This window comes from Ursus arctos, unplaced genomic scaffold, assembly GCF_023065955.2.
Source record: "Ursus arctos isolate Adak ecotype North America unplaced genomic scaffold, UrsArc2.0 scaffold_7, whole genome shotgun sequence".
Lineage (NCBI taxonomy): Eukaryota > Metazoa > Chordata > Mammalia > Carnivora > Ursidae > Ursus > Ursus arctos.
This window is the reverse complement of record NW_026623089.1, coordinates 38,232,924-38,253,276: the sequence shown is the minus strand read 5'-3', so window position 1 is coordinate 38,253,276 and position 20,353 is coordinate 38,232,924. Positions and strand designations below refer to the sequence as shown.

At 39.0% G+C, this 20,353-nt stretch overlaps 1 protein-coding gene across 6 annotated transcripts in view; it reads left to right on the top strand.

Annotated features, from left to right (window-relative positions):
* Positions 1–9,956: 9,956 nt before the first annotated feature.
* The window catches only part of MARCHF8 (membrane associated ring-CH-type finger 8), a 131,231-nt gene continuing 120,834 nt past the window's right edge, over positions 9,957–20,353 (top strand). For 2 of the 6 annotated variants that reach the window (XM_057308464.1, XM_026481570.4), the window contains exon 1: positions 10,248–10,637. The gene's annotated coding sequence lies outside the window, so the exon portion shown is untranslated. The other 4 variants (XM_057308465.1, XM_057308463.1, XM_026481569.4 and 1 more) reach the window with 4 other exon arrangements.

The window sequence follows — 20,353 nt, the reverse complement described above, 5'->3', positions numbered from 1 at the left end:
CATAGACTGGGTGGCTTAAACAACAGAAATTAATTTTCTCATGGGTCTGGAGGCTGGCAGTCCCAGATCAAGGTCCAGCAGGGTGGCTTTCTGGTAAGATCGCTTGCTCGTCCTTTCAGAGAGCTGCCTTCTCATTGTGTCCTCATGGCCTTTCCTCAGTGTGTGCATACATGGAGCTCTCTGGTGTCTCTTATAAGAACACTAATCCTATGGGACCAAGGCCTTACTCTTATGACCTCACTTCATCTCAAATACTTCCTTAATCCAGAAACATCCACATTGGGGTTAGGATTTAACATACAAATTTGAAGGACACATATACATTTAGTCCATACTGGTCAGTTCTATTTCAAATTCACCCACTCCTCTGCAGTTACCCTAGTCCATACCACCATAGCTTTCATCTGAGCTATTGTAACTACTTAAGCTTCCTAACTGGGCTTCTTGAGTTACTTCTGTGTCCATAATGTAACCCCATTTTCTGCACTTCAATTGTAGTGAGCTTGAGAACCAAAAAATTGGGCACATCAGTGCCTGAAATACATTAGTGACTTCTTTTATTCTTAGAATAGAGACCCAAATCCTTAATACTTCTTCCTAGTAAGGCACCTGTGTTCTATCCCCCACCAATTTCTTGAACCTCAAATTGTACTGTTTCCCCTGCTTTCCAGAATTTGCTCACATTGACTTTCTTTTAGTTTTCCCAGCCTGTTTCTTTATCCTTAATACCCAGTGGTTTTTCAGATGCTTACTCCATCATTACTACCTTTCCTCTCCCTACCATATACTTTTCTTTCATGGACTCTACCACAGTATTATTTTAATATTTCTGTGATCCTTTGAATTGCATAAGATGGCAAGTCCATCAGAGTAGGAGTTGCCCTCCTGTCCATCTCTCCATCCTTGATCCCAATCATTGCAGGTAAGCCCTTAATATTTGTTGAATGATTGAAAAAACTTTAAGAATGTACTAAATCTTTTTAGTGATCTGTCAACATTAAGTGATATTATTGCCTTTTCTGCCTTGTATTTAGGTTGATGTAAAAATTGAAAGCAGGGGCTCCTGGGTGGCACAGTCAGTAAAAGCATCTGACTCTTGGTTTCAGATCAGGTTGTGATCTCAGGGTTGTGGGATCCAGCCTTGCATTGGGAGGCGGAGTCTGCTTGTGACTCTCATTCCCTCTCCCTCTGTCCCTCCCCCCATGCTGTCTGTCTGTCTTTAAAAAAAAAAAAAAGAAAGAAAACTTTTAAAAAATTGAAAGTGATAAGTTAAAATATTGCATTTATACAAATACTATTTATTGAAGATTCAAATAGTATGATAGTATGATATTTTCTTTTCCATTATCCAGTGTCACTAAATATAGATAAAATGAATTTTCCTTCATTTGCTCAAAATTATGCCACACTTATTTTTTTTATTGCTTTTTTGTATAGCTTATGCTTTTGTTTCCAATTGCTTTTTTTTCTTAATGTCATAAAATGTGCTTATATCTTATCAGTTAAGAATGTTCAGGTTGTTAATTATATAGTTTATTTATCAGGGATCATTCTTATATACATTCTTCACATAATCATTTGCCTTTTGATGTAATTTAATTTACTTTAATTATCTTATTATTTTGAAATGTTTTCAAGTTTATAGAAAAGTTAAAAGAACAGAGAAAAGAATTCCAATGGTTCTTTCATCTATTATTCCTTAGCTATTGATATTTTATCATATTTGTTTTCTCTCGGTGGGTGTCTGTAATCATCATCCTTAGTCTTTCCGAACCATTTGACTAAAATTCAGGCGTGATGCCTATCCATCCATAAATATACCAGTAATAAGCCCAAGCAAGGACATTCTCCTACACAACTTCCGTCTAACCCTTTAAAAAAGAAAACAGTGTTGATTGATATGGTATCCAGTCTATGGAACCCCTCTCAAATTTCATCAGCTTTCACAGAAATCTTTTTTTCCTCTCTGGCTCAGGATCTTGCAGGAGAATATCATGGAGGGCCTTGGAGATAGAAACTTTGTCATTCCTGGCATGTGTAAAATTGTCCTTTATATGACCTCACACTTAATTAGTGGTTTGGCTCGGTCTAGAAGTCTTTCCTCAAAAATCTGAAGGCATTGAAACGCTGATTTCTGTATAGACTGTTACTGATGGAATCCTCATGCCAATCTAATACTTAGATCTCTGTTAGTAAGGTGGTTGGTTTTCTTGTTCCGTTGGTTGGTTGGTTGTTTCCAGAGACTAAAGCGTTTTCTCTTAGTTTTTGGACATCTGAAATTTCATTCATTTTTCATCCATTTTTCTTGACGTTGTTGTATCTATTCTTTCTGAAGTCTCAATATTTTCTACAGCTCAAGGATTTTTTTTTCTTTAAAAATGTTATCTCCCCTCTCCATTGCCTCTGTTCTCTTACTATGGAAATTCTCTTATATGTTTGGTCCCCTAGACAGATACTCAATTTTAAAAAATTTATTTAAATTTTTATTTTTTTAATTTTTAAAAAATTCTAAATGCACATAAAGAAATGTGAATATACACAAAATATGTATAGCTCAATAACGTCACAAAACAAACCTCTGTGTAATCATTTTTTTAAAAGATTTTATTTGTTTGTCAGAGAGAGACAGCGAGAGAGGGAACATAAGCAAGGGGAGTGTGAGAGGGAGAAGCAGGCTTCCTGCCGAGCAGGGGCTCGATCCCAGGACCCTGGGATCATGACCTGAGTTGAAGGCAGACACTTAATGGCTGAGCCACCCAGGTGCCCCAAACCTCTGTGTAATCATTGCCCAGGTTGAGAAATGAAATATTGCCAGCACCCCTGAACCCATTCCTGCCTCCTATACTTTCCCAATCACTACCCCTTCCTCTATAAAGGTAACTAACCGCTTTTTCTGTAATAGTCATTTTCTTGTATTTCTTTATGGTTTTACTGCCTAAGCGTGTATCCCTGCTGTTTTGCCTTAACTGACTGAGCCACCCGGTGCCCAAAAAACATCTTCCTTGAAAAAAATTTCATTTAAGGGGCAGCTGGGTGGTTCAGTTGATTGGGCATTTTGACTCTTGGTTTTGGCTTAGATCATGATCTCAGGGTCATTGGATCAAGACCTGCCTTGGGCTCTGCACTCAGTGGGGAGTCTGCTTGAAATTCTCCCTCTCCCTCTACCTCTCACCCTCTTTCTCTCTTTCAAGTAAGTAAATCTTTTTAAAGTTTTCATTTAAATACAGCATTCAGTTATTCAATAAATATTGAGCATCTATTAGTGTCATGCACTGTTGTAAGTGCTGTGGATGTAGTGTTTAACTAAACAACATCCCTGCTTTCATTGCATGTTCACATTCTAGAGGAAAAAATAAATATAAAAATAAACATGCTGGATGGAATATCGGTGTATTAGGCTGCTGTATTCAATTACTAGGGCTACCATAACAAAGTACCACAGACTGGGCAGCTTACCCAACAGATTTATTTTCTCACAATTCTGGAGGCTAGAAGTCAGAGATCCAGGAGTTGGCAGAGTGGGTTTCTTCTGAGAAGAAGGTCGTTGGTTTGCAGATAGCCACTTCTCCCAGGGTCTTCACATGGTCTTTCCTCCATGCACAACTGTGTTCTAATCTCCCCCTCCTATGTGGACACCAATCTTAATGGATCAGGGCCCACCCTAATGACCATATTTTGCCTTACCTCTTCAAATGCCCTATTGTTGTGTGAACTAGGGGGACCCCGCATCTTGGGGCCTCAACCCATCCAGACCTGAAGGAATAAAGTTCTTGGTTTCATCAGGAGAAGGAATTCAGGACAGACATGCAGCACAGTAGATGAGTAATGGAAGCGGGAAAGCTGCGAAAAGTACGCTCTCAAGATATGAACGAGAGAGGCAGAGAGAGAGAGAAAGACAGAGCTGTGTGCCCTGGGGTTTGGGTTGGGTTTCTATCTTTTATAGATAGTTGTTAACTAGGGGGTGGAATAGTTATTACTTGGGGCAGGAAGCCGAGTTTCTTGCTTCTTCTTCCTAATTTGGTCAGGTTTCCTGTCATAGCATCCTCCATTTTGGGTCTGTCTGGTTTGATCTGGCTTCTTGTGGCATGCTGCCAGGACAGGATTCTGACTTTCGTGATAACTGACCAGGACCACCTCATTGCTGGCCTCCAGGTGTCCTATTAGAATCTAACTAACTGCTGAGTCTATCTCTAGTACGGTCACAGTAGGAGGTACGGGGGTTAGGAGTTCAACATATAATTTTCGGGGAGACATAATTCAGACCCTAACAGATTCTATATATTGCTGTGGTAACAGATTAATCCCCAAAGCTTAGTGGTTTAACACAGTTCATTCCTCACCTATGCAAATCCCCAAAGCTCAGTGGTTTAACACAGTTCATTCCTCACCTATGCAAAACCCAATGAGTCAGGCAGCTTCCCAGGGTAGCTACCTGATGAGGCAATTCAGGCTGATTGGGGCTGTTTCCATTGCAACATGTATTCTCTAAGATTGCTGCAGTAGGGGAGAGAGGGCAGGAGGTTTGCTCATCAGCTTCTCAATGACTTTGTCTAGAAGTGTATACACATTCGGCTCATAGCCCATTGGTTAGAGCTAGTCATGCCTTACACAATTGCCAGAGTTATGGGGGGGTGGGGAAAGGATATTTAATGAGCTGTAAATGTCTCTGCCACAGGTGGTGTTAAATGCAAAGAACAAAAAAACAAGCACAATAGGGTGACATAATCTTGTTTTAGAAAGGGTCGTCAAAGACTTCCTCTATGAGAAAGTTACATTTAAATAAAGTCACAAAGGAAGTGAGGAAATTGGGGGAAAGGGTTCTAAGCCTGAAGAAACCAAGAAATTGCAAGGAAGCCTGGCAGCTAGAGCAAAGCAAGTAAGGAGGATAACAGGAAATAAGGGGCTACATCATGGAGGATTTGATAGGCATGAAATTGGGATAATGGAGGTTTACATAATTGGATTTAAGTTTTAAAAAATCATTCGTGATCCTGTAGAGAAAAGATTGTAGGAGGCAAGGATGGAAGTCAGGAGACAGAACGGTAATCGTTCCTGTGGGAAGTCACAGGGCTGGGCTGGGACGTAGCACTCCTGGATGGTTTTTACCCTTCTCTCCTCAAACCACCAGCCCCCTCTCCCTGTCTTCACTCTCAACTTATTTTATTAAACTAGGGACCAATTGGAAAATAAATTCTTTAAAAAAAAAAAGATTTATTTATTGAGAGAGAAAGTGTGTGCGAGTGGGGGGAAGGACAGAGGGAGAGAGAGAGAATCTCAAGACGACTCCACACTGAGCACAAAGCCCCACATGGGGCCCTGATCCCAGGACCCCGAGATCATGACCTGAGCTGAATTTGAGTCAGATGCTTAACCGACTGAGCCACCCAGGCACCCCTGGAAAAGAAATTCTGTATGCATCTAACAACAAACATACCAAGCTATCTGCATCGTGCCTTCCCAATCCCCTTGCTCATCTATCGAGGATGACCCTTCCAGCCAACTCAAGGATTTCCTTCCTACAGTTGTCACTCTCCTGCCCTGATATTTTCTCATCACTGAACCATTTCTGTTAGTGTATAAATATTTAAACAGAAAACCTAACCCCCACATCTCTTGTCTGCTGTTGTTCCATTCCCCTGTCCGTTTTTGCAGCAAAAGGAAATCTGCTTGCTGTCACCATTCACTATCTCTGCAATAAGGCTTGTATCCCTTTATCTTAATTGCTCTCTTCTCAAGTTCTCAGAGATCTCTCCACTGCTAAATCCAAAGGTCAGTTCTCATTTTACTCAACTTCTCGGCAGCAAATGAAATGACACACTGAGGCACTTCCTTCTCCCTAAAAAATTTTCTTCGCTTAACCTTTAGAACTCCTCTCTTTTGTTTCTCCTCTTACTTTGGCTGCTCCTGCTATGTTTCTTGCTAGTCTTCCCATCTCCAAAGTGCCACATGAGCAGCCTTTGGATCTTTTATTTCCTCTGCAATTATGAAGTTAATGTCCTTGGTCAGCAACCTCCAGTGATTTTCGAACTGTAAGGCCATACTGTTACTTGATTAAAAAATCAGTTGAGTTGGGAGAAATTTTTAAAAAACGAAACAAAATAAAGTGGAAAAGAAAGGAAATAGTGAATTATAGGGAGGGTAGATTTGCTTTTTGAAACTTTTAAGTTATCTGCATGTATTTAGTCAGTCTAGAAAATGTATTTTGTATCCTGGGTTGAGATCAGAAGGTGTGAAAGTTATTGCTCTGTGTGATCTCGTTCAATCTTGTGGCTTTAAATACCACTGACCAATCAATTTATATATATATATATATATATCCTCAGAATTCCATTGTCTTCTGTGCAGTGCTAATTGTACACCTCTATTTGGGAGGCTAATAGGCATGTCAAATTTAGCATGTCCAAAATCAAATTCTGGATTTTTTTCTCCCCCCCTGCACAAATCCTTTTTTGACTTTAACAGTGTGGAGATCCCTTAAAAAGTTAAAAATTGAGCTACCCTATGATCCAGCAATTGCACTACTGGGTATTTATCCCAAAGTTACAGATGTAGTGAAGAGAAGGGCCATATGCACCCCAATGTTCATAGCAGCATTGTCCACAATAGCTAAATCATGGAAGGAGCTGAGATGCCCTTCAACAGATGACTGGATTAAGAAGATGTGGTCCATATATACAATGGAATATTACTCAGCTATCAGAAAGAACGATTTCACAACATTTGCAGCAACATGGACGGCACTGGAGGAGATAATGCTAAGCGAAATAAGTCAAACAGAGAAAGACAATTATCATATGGTTTCACTCATTTATGGAACATAAGAAGTAGGAAGATCGGTAGGAGAAGAAAGGGAAGAAGGAAGAGGGGGAAAATGAAGGGGGAAGGAACCATGAGAGACTATGGACTCTGGGAAACAAACTGAGGGCTTCGGGGGGGGGGGGGGGTATGGGATAGGCTGGTGATGGGTATTAAGGAGGGCACATATTGCATGGTGCACTGAGTGTTATACGCAAGTAATGAATCATGGAACTTTACATCAAAAACCAGGGATGTACTGTATGGTGACTAACAGTAAAAAATATTATTAAAGAAAAATAAAAGTTATTTTACGAGCAAAAATGAATTCATTTGGGAATGCAGAGAATTGCAATTCAGGAGAAGCAAGGTATAGCAAAAACCTTAGGGTAGTCTAACAAAAGAGAGGAACATTATTTTATGGAGATGAAGGAAGTTGGGAGGGGCTTTTTTGAACAAAAGTCCATTGGAGAAAAGAAAGAATTCAGGATGATAAGGGTTTCTTATTGGCTGAATTGCTGGCATAGTCAGTTTCTTATAGGAGAGGCACTGTACATCTTTTCCTATCAGGACCTGTAATTGATAATTCTTTCCTGTTAATCCTTTCTTAGGGTAGTTGATAATTTTTCTGGTAATTGACAAGGAGTGGTATGGCACAAGAGCTCCCTCTTCTGGCCTCCCAACTCCATTTTAGTGAGGTTTCCCTTTAATTAATTTTCTTTCTTTCTTTTTAATAATTTTTATTTTGTTGTATTAGTCACCATACAGTGCATCCCCAGTTTTTGATGCAATGTTCCATGATTCATTATTTGTGTATAACACCCAGTGCACCATGCAATATGTGCCCTCCCCTTTTATTAATTTTCACACCTTTCTTCATCTAAGTAAATGACAGTTCCATTCTTTTGGTTGTACAGGCCAAAAACCTTGGAGTCATCCTTCACTCTGTTCTTTTACAAATACCTCTAATCAATCTGAATATCCTGTTGGCTCTACTTATGAAATATGACAAATACTATGTGAAGCAAGACTGTCATTTAGCATAGCATAGGAAGGCCAAACCACATTTTTATGGTTATTAGTAAAAAGGAAAAGGCATTTAGACTTGGAATCAGGAGACATAAATATGAGGGTGGCTCTACCACATCATAGCTTTGTAACACCTTAGCAGGTTATTATTCACCTCTTTCGCCGTTTGCAAGTCTCCTGTTATTCCTTACATTCATCACTCTAGTAAGAACCCTAGTATACCCACTGTGTTGGATGATATGCTGTTATAGAGTCATATATAATTATAGTAATAATTATAGTATATCTTATCCTACCTACCAATGCATTTTGTTTGCAGTGAAACCCTAACTGAAAAACTAGATAACGTCCAGCCATTTGGTGATGACTTCTTTCCTTCCCACAAGCTCTAGGAGACGGCAGGCAATTTTCCTATGTGGGCTGAAGCAGTGGACAGGTAGTAAACTAGGAGTCCCCATCACCACCAACAGGATGTGGGATTAACCTGCTGCCATAAGGCCAGTGCTTCCCTTGGAGTGAAGACCTGGTCACCCATGAGCAATTCGCTTATGCGTAGCCTTCCATTCTAAATGCAAAGATTTCTTTATGGCTGTGCTTAGTTTCCTTGCTGGCAATGCTCAACTCCAGCCCAGGTGGCAAGAGTCCAGAGCCAGATCCTGAACCCATTCAAGCTGTTAGTTGCCTTTCCCTCTGGACTCTGGCCTCCTATATCACTACCCTCTTGCCAAAGGTCATATATGGTTAACATTTATTGAGCACTGTATGTATTGGGCACTTTAAAGGGCTGTGCCAGCATTATTTCATTTCATCTTCATAACTATGCAGTAGGTACTATCTTTCTTTTAGATAGATGAAGAGGTTCAGAAATGTTAAATTGCCTAGATAGAAATGGCTGAGCCAGGACTTATCCTAGCATTGTCTTCATGAGTACTGCCTAACTTACAGATCCCTTTGGATATGTGAAGAGTCTTTGCCACTTCCTACAGATCCACAAGCCATAGATTAGCCAACTTTTTGCTTCTCAGGCATGGTCTAGGCATAAGGTATACCAGTAAAAGATACTATTCCCGCCTTCACGGAACATCTGCTGCCAGAAGCAGCAGAAAAAGTCAAGCAGGTTGTGGCAACTGACCTTGTAACCTCTTTTCCATAGTAAAAGATGAGCATGGAGAAAACTCATCACTGTATTTTCTACTCTTTGTGATGTTGCATTTTAGGTGTGTTCATGAAGAGGCTGCTTGACCTTGCACAGACCTGAAGGATATTTTGAGCCCACTCAGTTTGCTCTTAGCCCTGTATGCAAAATGATCAGGATTGTATGGAGGAATTAACTATTCACTAGATCACTCCTGGACAACAGAACAATTCTGGAATATTTGAAGATATTGGCTTACAATTCTCTCATGAATTTATTAAAACATAGTACAAATTATTAGTCTTTTATGCAATTTATAATGTATATTATGGGGGAAATTGGCAGTGGCTGAAACTTCTGTAAAGTCTGTTGGAGGAAAACAGCTTGGTAGAAATAGTTACTAAAAACAAGTATCAACTATAATCAATAAAGTTTGACGTGGACAAAACCTGAATGCTGAATCAAATATTTATTTAGATATGTTTGTATTTACACAAAGACTAATTCTCATGATAATTATAATAAGATATAATTTAAAATAAAAGTTGGAAGTTCCGTAAGCCTTCCTCACACCCATTCTAGGATGGGAGTCAGGGTGGGGTAGGCTGTGTAATAGCCATTCATTCCAGATTAGGGAGCGAAAGTAAACACAAGTGTTCCTTAAGCTAAACAAACGCTCTGCCTTCGTTTGCAAGTATTTCCATTTTTTTCTCCAAGTTCAACATCAGAATACTTGAACTAATTCCCTTCTCCTTTCAAAGCACTAATAAAAATAGCGGTCAGGCCCGGGGGTGAACAGGGATGAAGCAGGAGCGATGGGGGTGTTTCCCCTTCCAGGTTCGGACCCCGTCCCACCCATCGGCTCTCGCCTCTGCACCTCGCAGACCAGGAAGGCAGAACAACCGCGCCGCCGCCGCCGCCGCTCGCCCGCCCGCCCCTTAGCGCGCCGTCGTTGCCGGGCAACACCTCCACAACCTCCGCCCCCGGGCGAACACGTGACGCGCATGTCACGTGACGGGACAGTGGCGTCCTCCGGCGGAGGGGTGTAAACAGGCCCGGTGGCGGCCGAGCTGCGGGCCTGCCGCATCCTGGTGTCCGGCATGCTTCGGGCGGGCCGGGGCGGACCAGCCGCGAGCTCAGCGCCCACCTGAGGTAACTCCTGCGGCCTGGGGACGGGCGTACCTCACGCCGCTTGCAGTCGCTGCTGTCCACCGTCGACAAGGCCAGCTGGGCCCCCGGCCCCGGCAGGGGGTGTGGCTGCCGGCTGTGCAGCCCGCGACAGGTGGGCTGGGCGGGGGCGGCCGCCGAGGCCAGGGCTTTGCAGCTTCCGGGGTCGCGGCCCTGGCGTGGAGCCGGCCGAAAGGCGGCTGCGACCCCGGGTTGTGGGCCCTTCCGTTCCGGCTGCTCGAGACTGCCCCTGGGGCCGGGCCGAGCCGGGGGCCGCAGGATCCGTCGGGCGCTGAGGGCCTGGGGCTGCCAGCGTGGAGTCCCAGTTGAAGTCCGGCCCTTGCGGGCAGTGAGACCTTGGGCAAGTCAGCCTCAGCCCTGGCCCTGGCCCGAGTTTCCACGTCTGCAATGATTGTCTGGACTAGGTGATCTGTGAGGACCTTCCACTTCTGACGTGTGTGGTCGCGAGAGAGACGTGCATACTTTGGAAGCTGCCAGAGGGAAAACTTAGGTAGATATTTGTCTTTTAATTGCTAAGTTCCTGTTTGTCTTTAAATTTTTCATCTGACACGATTTGGATTCTTGTTCACCTGGGAGAAGTTTTTAATAGAAAACTTACTATACAAAGTCGTGGTGGTTTATGTTGCTTTTTTTCAGGCTTTTCTGATGCAACGAAACCTTTCGTAGAACCTCCTCTGGAAGCCCAATTAGTTTAAAAAAAGAGAAAGAAAATAGAAACCTTTGTCTGCCTCGCTGTCTTCCTGTTCCACTGCAATACCCCTAAGGGCCCCCAGGGATCACAGGTTGAGAAGCACTGTTACACTGTTGAGGAAGTGTTCTGTGTTTGTTAATTTGACAGGCTCTAGAAGATGAATCTTTTGCTTATGTGGAGTTTTCTATTATTTTTCCTTCAACTTTGTTCAACCGTATGTCATACAATTAGAGAGACAATTAGTATATTTCGCATATAGAAACTTGGAAAAGGCCCCCAAGCTTCCAATGGACCTGTTTCCATCTTTTCTTGCATTCCGGGCCCAAGGGATGTAAGTGTGTCTTTGTAATAGTGAGACCTAATGCTCATTGCTGGCCTAGTTGCTCAGGTATAGAATGGGAGTGGAAGACTTTTTGAAGACCTTTATTTAGACCCAACTGAATGGATTAGGACATTTCCTCTGAAAAATACGTAAGTTGGGAGAGTACATGACTTAAAGTCATTAGAGTCATGGAATAACATGAACATATTACATATTTTGAAACCCTGGATTTTGAGAGAACTGGGTTTAGGAGAAAAGGAGGTCCTGTTTCATATAGTGAGTGAATGTATAAACAATATGAAGTGGTCTGTAGACCAAAAATTATCAGGATGATTTTTTTTTAAGTTAAGAGGAATGCTTAGTTTCCTGGTTTTTTGTTTTAGAAGACTAGGGTTGATAAAGAGATTTATTGAAACTTGAAGTTTGATATTGAAAGAGGAAAACCATAGCCTTTTACAGCTTGACCACTTGGTGTTTCTGTGAGGTGAGCCAGAATTGGAGGTTGAAAGGACTATGAATGGAACCCAAGGAGACCTAGTGGAATATGTTTTCTCTTTTCAAAGTAAACTCACTTCCTTAATTTTTGGTGTACTTTTAGGTAAGTCACCACTTTTCTTTAGGTCTCGGTTTCTGCTACAAAGTGAGGAAATTGGATTGATTACTGTTCCATTTTTTGGCTTCAGTTAGGGTAGCCAGATAACATACAGATAATCTAGTTTAAATTTGAATTTCAGATTAACAGTGAAAAAGTTTTTAGTATAAATACTGCATAAGGGATGCATTACTAAAAAAAAATCCACTGTTTATCCAAAATTCAAGTTTAACTGGGCTTACTGTATTTTTATTTGCTAAACCTGGCAACCCTACTTCAACATTTTTGTCTCCTTAAATTAGCTCCAGGGAGAAATTATAGATGCATAGACAGGAAGGAATTGATTCAACGCGTCAAGACTCCCTGTTTGTTATCAGCAGTAGTGTCTAGTTCTTGAGGAGCAGCTCTGTTTCACTCGTGGTCCCGCCATGAAGCAGTGTCTTTTCTGCCATAAGCACATAATGTTTAGGTTTATACTTTCGGTGGTAAACAATTTTATTTTTTTTAATTCTTTTTTTTTTTAAAGATTTTATTTTATTTGACAGAGATAGAGACAGCCAGCGAGAGAGGGAACACAAGCAGGGGGAGGGGGAGAGGAAGAAACAGGCTCATAGCAGAGGAACCTGATGTGGGGCTCGATCCCACAACGCCAGGATCACGCCCTGAGCCGAAGGCAGACGCTTTAACCGCTGTGCCACCCAGGCGCCCCTATTTTTTTTTAATTCTTAAATTTAAAAAATATTTATTTATTTTAAAGAGAGAGCTTGAGCAAGCACAGGAGGAGGGAGGGGCAGAGGGAGAGGGAGAGAGAGTCTTAAGCAGACTCCATACTGAGCCTGGAGCCTGATTAGGGGCTCCATCTCATGACCCTGAGATCACGACCTGTTGAAACCAGGAGTCAGATGCTCAACCATCTGTGCCACCAAGGTGCCCCGGTAAACAATTTAAATATCTGAAAGCAAAAAAAAGAAAAAGTTGCTATAATTTCTAAAAGTAACAAATTTAGGTCATGAAATGGTATGTACTATTTTTTTTTTTTCTATAGAAGATACAACTCTGCCTGTCCTCCAGTTATATGATTGACTTTAAGACATGTTTTAAGGCAGTGGACTGTTCTGATGGTGAATAATCTTTCGGGAGGTTATTATGCCTTGATTTGGCCCCCTGTGAATATGTAAAATAACTAATGTATGCACTATAAATGTTTTATATTTTAACTGACCACTGTTAATCTTGTATTTATTATATCTTGAAGAATTTCAATGATGAAATTCTTGAATCAAGAAGTATAATTATTTAATCACTCAATTTTTGAGAGTTTTAAAGAAAAGTAGGCCAAATCTTTACTCACCTCTCTCTGAAATTCCTGGATTTTCCAATTCATTCATTCATTCATTCATTCATTCATTCATTCATTATTCAGTACTCAACAAAAAATTGAGTGTCTTCTATGTTCCAGGCTGACATAATCAGTGTTCTGGATCTTCAGGTGCTTATCTTTGACAGAAGAGTTAAATCACGTGCATTCTAGGGATAATGTGATGAGGGCCTTGAAGTAATACAAATACCGTGGAAATTGAGAGGAGGATGAGAACCCATCAGTTGATAGATTGCATGGCAGAACCTCCTCGAGGAGGTGGTATTTAATCTAGATCAATGTGATAAAGGTTGGGTCAGGAAGAGGGGCTTACATAAAGATAGGAAGAAGCAGGAAAAGGCAGGGAATCCATCTTCTCAGTTCTACAAAGCATACACTTTGTTGGGTTAAAAGTAATTGATAATATTGTTTATATGTAGTTTTTGGTTCACCGTAATACTCTTCATCTGCATTAAGTATATCGGAATGAAACTTCTTCAGTGTGTATCTATATTAGAGAGATCTTCAGATGTCAGTGTAACTTTCTGAAAAGAAATGTTTATGAAATATGTCACATGTACAAAAGGTGTACTTTGCATATATAAAGCTCAAAAAATAGAACATTATCACACCACTGAAACCTGTGTGCCCCTTCCTGATTAGACACCCCCTTTCCTTCCCTTCAGAAGTGACCACTGAATTCTATCATTTCTTTGCTTTTCTTCATAAACTTATTTTATGTGTATACAACCTGCCCCCAACATTGTTTACTTTTGCATGTTTTTGAACTTTATATAAATGGCATCATACTTTGTGGATTTTTTTCTGAGACTTTTCCACTTAGATTACTATTTTCATTCATGTTTTTCCCCCCACCAAGGTTCCACCCATGTTAGTTTTTACCAAGTGTGAGGATTTTGCTGAGGTAAACGCCTAGGCTTGGAATCGCTGCTTGTAGGGTATGGGTATCTGTAATTTTCTAAATATTGCCAAATTACTTTCTGTTGTGGTTATGCTGTTTTAGATTCCTCCCTGCAGTGTATGAGAGTTCCTTTTGCTAGCCTGTCTACATGCTCTTTGTTGTTCGGTATGAGCAAATCATATATCTAATAAGAAAAGTCTAGTATCCAGAGTATGTAAAGAAGACTTACACCTCAACAATAAAAAGAAAAAGAACTCATTTTAAAAACAAAGGATTTGAATAGATGTTTCTTCAGATAAGACATACAAATGGCCGATGAGCACCTGAAAAGAAGCTTGATCCCATTAGCATCAGGGAAACGCAAATCAATACCACAATGAAATACCGTGTCCTACCCACAGGGATGGCTATACTCGGAAAGACAGAAAATAACAAGTGTTGTGGAGATAGTAGAGAAATTAGAATCTTCATACACTGTTATGGGGAATGCAAAGTGATGCAACTACTTTGGAAACAGTCTGGTATTTCCTCAAACAGCTGAACATAGGGATAGCAAATGGCACAGCAACTCCGCTCCTAGGTTTATACCCAAAGAAAACTTAAAATATATATTCACACCAAAACTTGTATGCAGATGTTCACAGTATCAGTCTTCATAATAGCCAAAGAATAGAAACAACTTAAATGTATGCCAGTTGGTAAATGGATAGATAAAACGTGGTTTATATATACAGGGGAATATTACGCAGCCATAAAAGAAATGAAGTACAGATTCATGCTACAACATGACGAACCTCGAAAACATGATGCTAAGTGATACAACTGAGTCTCAAAAGGCCACGTATTGTATGGTTACGTTTATACAGAATTTCCAGAATACACAAATCTACAGAGTGAGAAAATAGATCCGTGATTGCCTAGAGCTGGGAGTTGGGATGGGAGATTTGATAATGAGTAATAGGTTTCTTTTTAGGATGATGAAATGTCCTAACATTGATTGTGGTGGTGGTTGCACAATTCTGTGAATATGTGAAAAGCCGTTGAATTGTACACGTAAGAGAAGGGAGAATAGTAAAACCAAACAATACAAAAGGTTGCTATGTTGTGAGCAGCCCTATGGAGAGGCCCATTTGGTGAGGGATCAAGACTTGCCCACAGCCACATGAGTGAGCTTAGAAGAAAATCCGCCCCTCCTCGTTTACACAGAGCCAAGCCTTCAGATGATCCTATAGCCTGGCCAACAGTTTTGACTGCAGCCTCATGATAGACCATAAGCCAGAGGTACCCAGCTTAGCTGCCTAGATTGCTGACCCATAATAACTGTTAGATAGTAAATGTTCATAGTTTTAAATTAGTTTTGGGGTAATTTGTTATGCACAATATATAATACATGGGCAGTAACATTGCATTATGTGTTGCCTTTCATTTGGTGTTATGGAAAGCCATGATGGTTAAATTAATAGACTGTAATTGACTCTCTTCAAATCTATCGTTTTGTTAAGCACAACTCATGACCAAGAGTTAGTAATATATTTCTTGAGATATTCTCTGAATTATTGGTGGGGGGAGAGTTTATGCTTAGAATAGTTTCAATTTGTTTTATTATAATTTTTTTATTATAATTAAAAACTTTGTAATCCTATGTGATGCATTATGAATCTTTATCAACCAGGGCGGGCCACTTCCAGACCATATAGCAATACGGAGTGTTTCTCATATTGTCATGATCTTCTGGTAACCCTTTTATATTTAAAAATTATGGATGGTATTAATAGATTCTGGGCAGATTTATTTTATTATTTATGGCTTTAGCAAAGCACTTAGAAAACAGTTACTGAGGCAAAACTGCAGTTCCCTAGAAGAAGCCTCATTTTATTGAAACCATATGAAAGGAGGGTAAAGAAGATTGTTTTTTCTTTTCCTTTGGATATTTCTGTATTTCAGTTGAAGAAAGATTGTTTGAGTCTATGGGTAAGGAACTCATGTGGGTTTTGAAATTTGATTTTAAAAATGAAGATATGTTTTAAAAGGTTTTAAGGATTCTCTTTGTCCTTTATTTTTCTTACCTTTTAAAAAATGTAAAAGATGTATATTTCTTAATATACAAAGATATCGGAAATATTGTTATATGAAGAAAAGCAAGCCATAGAAATTTTCTCCTTAAAGTTTTATAGTTTTAGCTCTTATATTTAGGTATGTGGTCTATTTTTAGGGCTTAATAGCATATGTGGTATGAGATAGGGATCTAGGTTCCTTTATGAGTACACGGTTGTTTTGGTATTATTTGTTGGAAAGATTATCCTTTCCCTATTGCGTTTCTTGTCCTTTATTCTTTGCCCATTGTATTGCCTTGCCATCTTATGTTGGAAATCAACTGGTGATATATATGTGCATCTATTTCTGGACTCACTCTTCTGTTGATTTGTACGTCTGTCCTTATGTCAGTACCATACTGCCTTTCTTACCATAGCTTTATGTGTGGTTTGGAATTGGTCAGTATAAATTCTTTACCTTTGTTCTTTATTTTCGAAGATCTGTTTCAAAGAACTGTTTTTAGTTTTGTAGTGTACATGTCATGTACATATTTTGTCAAGTGTATATCTTAATATTTTATGGTTTTTGATGTTATAAATGGGGTTAAAAATCATTTTCCACTTGTTCATTGCTAATATGTAGAAGTAGAGTTGGTTTTATATATTACCTTTGTATCTGGTAGCCTTTCTAAAGTCCCATACTACTTCTAGTAGTCTTTTGGTTACTTGTAAAGAATTTTCTACATACGTGACCATTGAATAAAGACAATTTTACTTTTCCTTTCCAATCAGTATGCCATTTCTTTCTCCCTTCCTGCCTGCCTTCTTTCTTTCCTTCTTAATTTATTTCTTTGACCTATTGCATTGACTAGCACCTCAAATCCAACATTATGATAGAAGTGGTAAGCAGACATTCATGTTTTATTCCCAGTGAGGGAGAAAGGATCGAGTCTTATGAATGATACAAAAAGCACTAAGTATAAAAATTTTCAAATGTTAAATTAGACTTAATAAAAATTAAAAACTTCTGCACTTTAAAAGACACTGCTAAGAAAAAGAAAAGATATGCTACAGAATGGGAACAAATATTTGCCATTCATATATCTGACAAAGGACTTTTATCCAGTGTGTGTAAAGAACCTCTACAGATCACTAATACGGCAGACAACCCAAATTATAAAATTGGTAAAAGATTTGGACAGACCCTTCACAAAAGAAGATATTTGAACTCACAATAGGCACATTTAAAATTCTCAATATTCAGTCATTTAGGGAAATGCAAATCAAAATTATAAACAATTCTTTGCCTATAAGAATGGTTATAATCGAAGAGATTGACTGTAGCAAGAGTTGGTGAAAATGTAGAACAACCAGAACTTAACATGAATTGCTAGTAGGAGTGAGTGATGATGTAGGCACTTTGGAAAACAGTGTGGCAGTTTCCTGTTAGCTTAAACTTGCATTTATGGGATGATCCAGCAATTCCACTCCTAGTTATAAAATAAAAGATTACGTCACAAATGATTTCCACCCAAATGTTCAGAGATCAAAACTGGAAGTAGCCCAAATGTCCATCAACAATTACACAATGGAACACTATTCCACAGTAAAAAGGGAACTACTGATAATATCACGGCATGAAATTGAAAAACATTTTGCTGAGCAAAAGAAGCCAGACACAAAAGAGTACATACTGTATAATTCCATTCAATTCATCTTAGAGCCAACAAAACTAATCTATAATAAAGCAGATTAGTGATTGCCTAGGGTCAGAGTGGGAGGAATTGACTACAGAGGGGCAAGAGGGAATAGAAATGTCCTGTTTGAATTTTAACTGGTTAGTGGTTACACTGCATATACTTTTGTCAGAACTTTTCCAACATTACACTTAAAATGGTTATTTTATGTAAATTGTGGCTCAATGCAGTTGATTTAAACAAGGGTATAAATAGCATTTATAAAATAAGCATATATGTGTTGTATAATAAATAGTAGTAATTCTATGTAAATTTTTTAAATGTATGTATACACACATGCATAAGAAATGTCTAGAAGGATGTTTAGCAAATTGTTACTGATGATGTCTAGATGGTGGGATCTTAGGTGATTTTGAAAGTGATTGGACTTTCCCATATTATTTGAATTATTTTTTTCAATGAACATGTCTTGACAAAAGCAAAAAATATATATTTTTTTAGTGTGGAAGTTTTATTCCTTGATATTTTCATCTTTTAAATATTGAATAAGCATTATAATAATTATGAAATATGTTTAGATCTTAAATACTTTTGTTCTGTAACTACCAACAGTTAGGAACAAAACCTTACATTACCTTTGATGCCCCTTGGTCCTCCTCTCACCCCATCTTATTACCTCCCCACAGACATAACTGGTGCCCTAAATTTGTGTTTATTATTTCCTTGTTATGTTTTAATAGTTGTATCACATTTGCCTCTCTAAGCTGTGTTCTTTCAATCTTCACACTGTTGAACTTAATAACTAGAATCATACTGTGTGTATACTTTCATAACTTGCTTTTTTATCCCACATAATATGAGACTTGAGACTTACCTATATTTCTGTATGTGGTTATAGTCCACTGATATGTAATTGTTATATTGCATTACATTATATGAATATTCCATAATTTGATCTTTGTACTCTTGGTGAATAATTGGGTTGCTGATTTTTTTCCTGTTATGAGCAGTGGTTATATGAACATTTTTTTTGAAGTTTGTTTGTTTGTTTGCTTATTTATTTTGGGTTGAACTCACGACTCTGAGATCAAGACCTGAGCTGAGATCAAGAGTTGGACGCTTACCCAGCTGAGCAACCCAGGCGCCCCTGACTTTTCTTATTTATAACAGCGTTGAAGTGCCTGTTTTCGTATGTATGTCTTTGAACATTCATGGAGGTATTAGTACAGTACGGAGTCCTGGAAGTGGCACTGTCTGGCCAAATGAGATTTCAGTTGTGTAGTGGCAGTTGTTGCCCCGATTTTTATTTTCATCTGTACTTCCCCTAATAATGTGTAGGTACTTTTTTTCCATTTCCTTGCCCATATTATCTGTTACCAATCTCTGTATTTTTCTGTATTTTAAAATTAATGTTTAAGTGTTCATCAAAATACTTGGATATTGTTTGAAGATAATGAACACAAAGGGCTTATAATGAACACAGAGGCAGTTTGTTTTCTTATTTCTATGGTAGTTACCTCCGTAGTTCTAAACTTAACGCTTATACGTATTATTAATTTATCAGCTTTAGATTATACCTTGCCTTCCTGTTATGTGGATTTGGGCATCTTAAATTCCTCATTTACCTTATCTGCTTCCAGCTATGGTTATAGCCCTATTTTTATTGAAATAATAGTCAGTGACCACTTAACTATTGTTCTATAGAGGCAAGTAGTAGTTTGTGACTGCTTTTTCTTTCTTATGTATCTTTTTAAAGTTACCTCATTTTTTCAGTGACGTAACTTTTCATATATACATTCTTAATTTTTACCAGTTGCTCTCTTATATCATCTATAATATCTTTTCTATCAATTTCTAATTTTCTGGGGGTCTTTCCTCCTAGAGCCTTCTATCGTCGCGCTTTAATGTGAACCTGAATTCTCTGGGCTTGCTGCTCAGTCACTATGCGGAAGACCTTAATCCTGCTCAGTTTCTCCAGCGAATCATCTGTTCTCTTATTGTGTATTAGTCTTGGTAATTTAAGCTCTTGCTCCTCAAAATATATTCCATAAGCCAGCCACATTAGTATCATCTTCAAGCTTGTTAGGAAATTATAAAATCTCAGGCAGCATCCCAGATCTGCATCAGAACAAGATGATTTGTATGCACCAAAAATTTTGCAGGCCCTGGGCTGTGCCATAGTGTGATAATAGCAACAGTAGGAACAACAAAATATTGTTGTCATGCAAAATTTAACACAAGGTGGATGTAACTGTTTCATCTATAACTACCCCATCTGCCTCCAAGATGGTAGTTGAAGAGAGACCTGGATGGAGCATCTCAGTGAATGTTTTTAAGGGCCTAGAAGTGACAAATATTACTCTCCCTATATTATATTGGTCAGGAATCTGTCACGTGGTCTCTCACATAATTGCAAGAGAGACTGGAAAATGTAGTCTCTGGTTTGCCTGGGAATAAGAAACTCTATAGTAGGTAGATAGCATTGACTCTGTTTCAGTTGGTCATTCTGGTCCCCAAACTGTTTCATTCTTTTTCCTACGCATAGAGCACACTAATCCCCTATCCAACCAGTCATTGCCTTCAGTTCAAAAT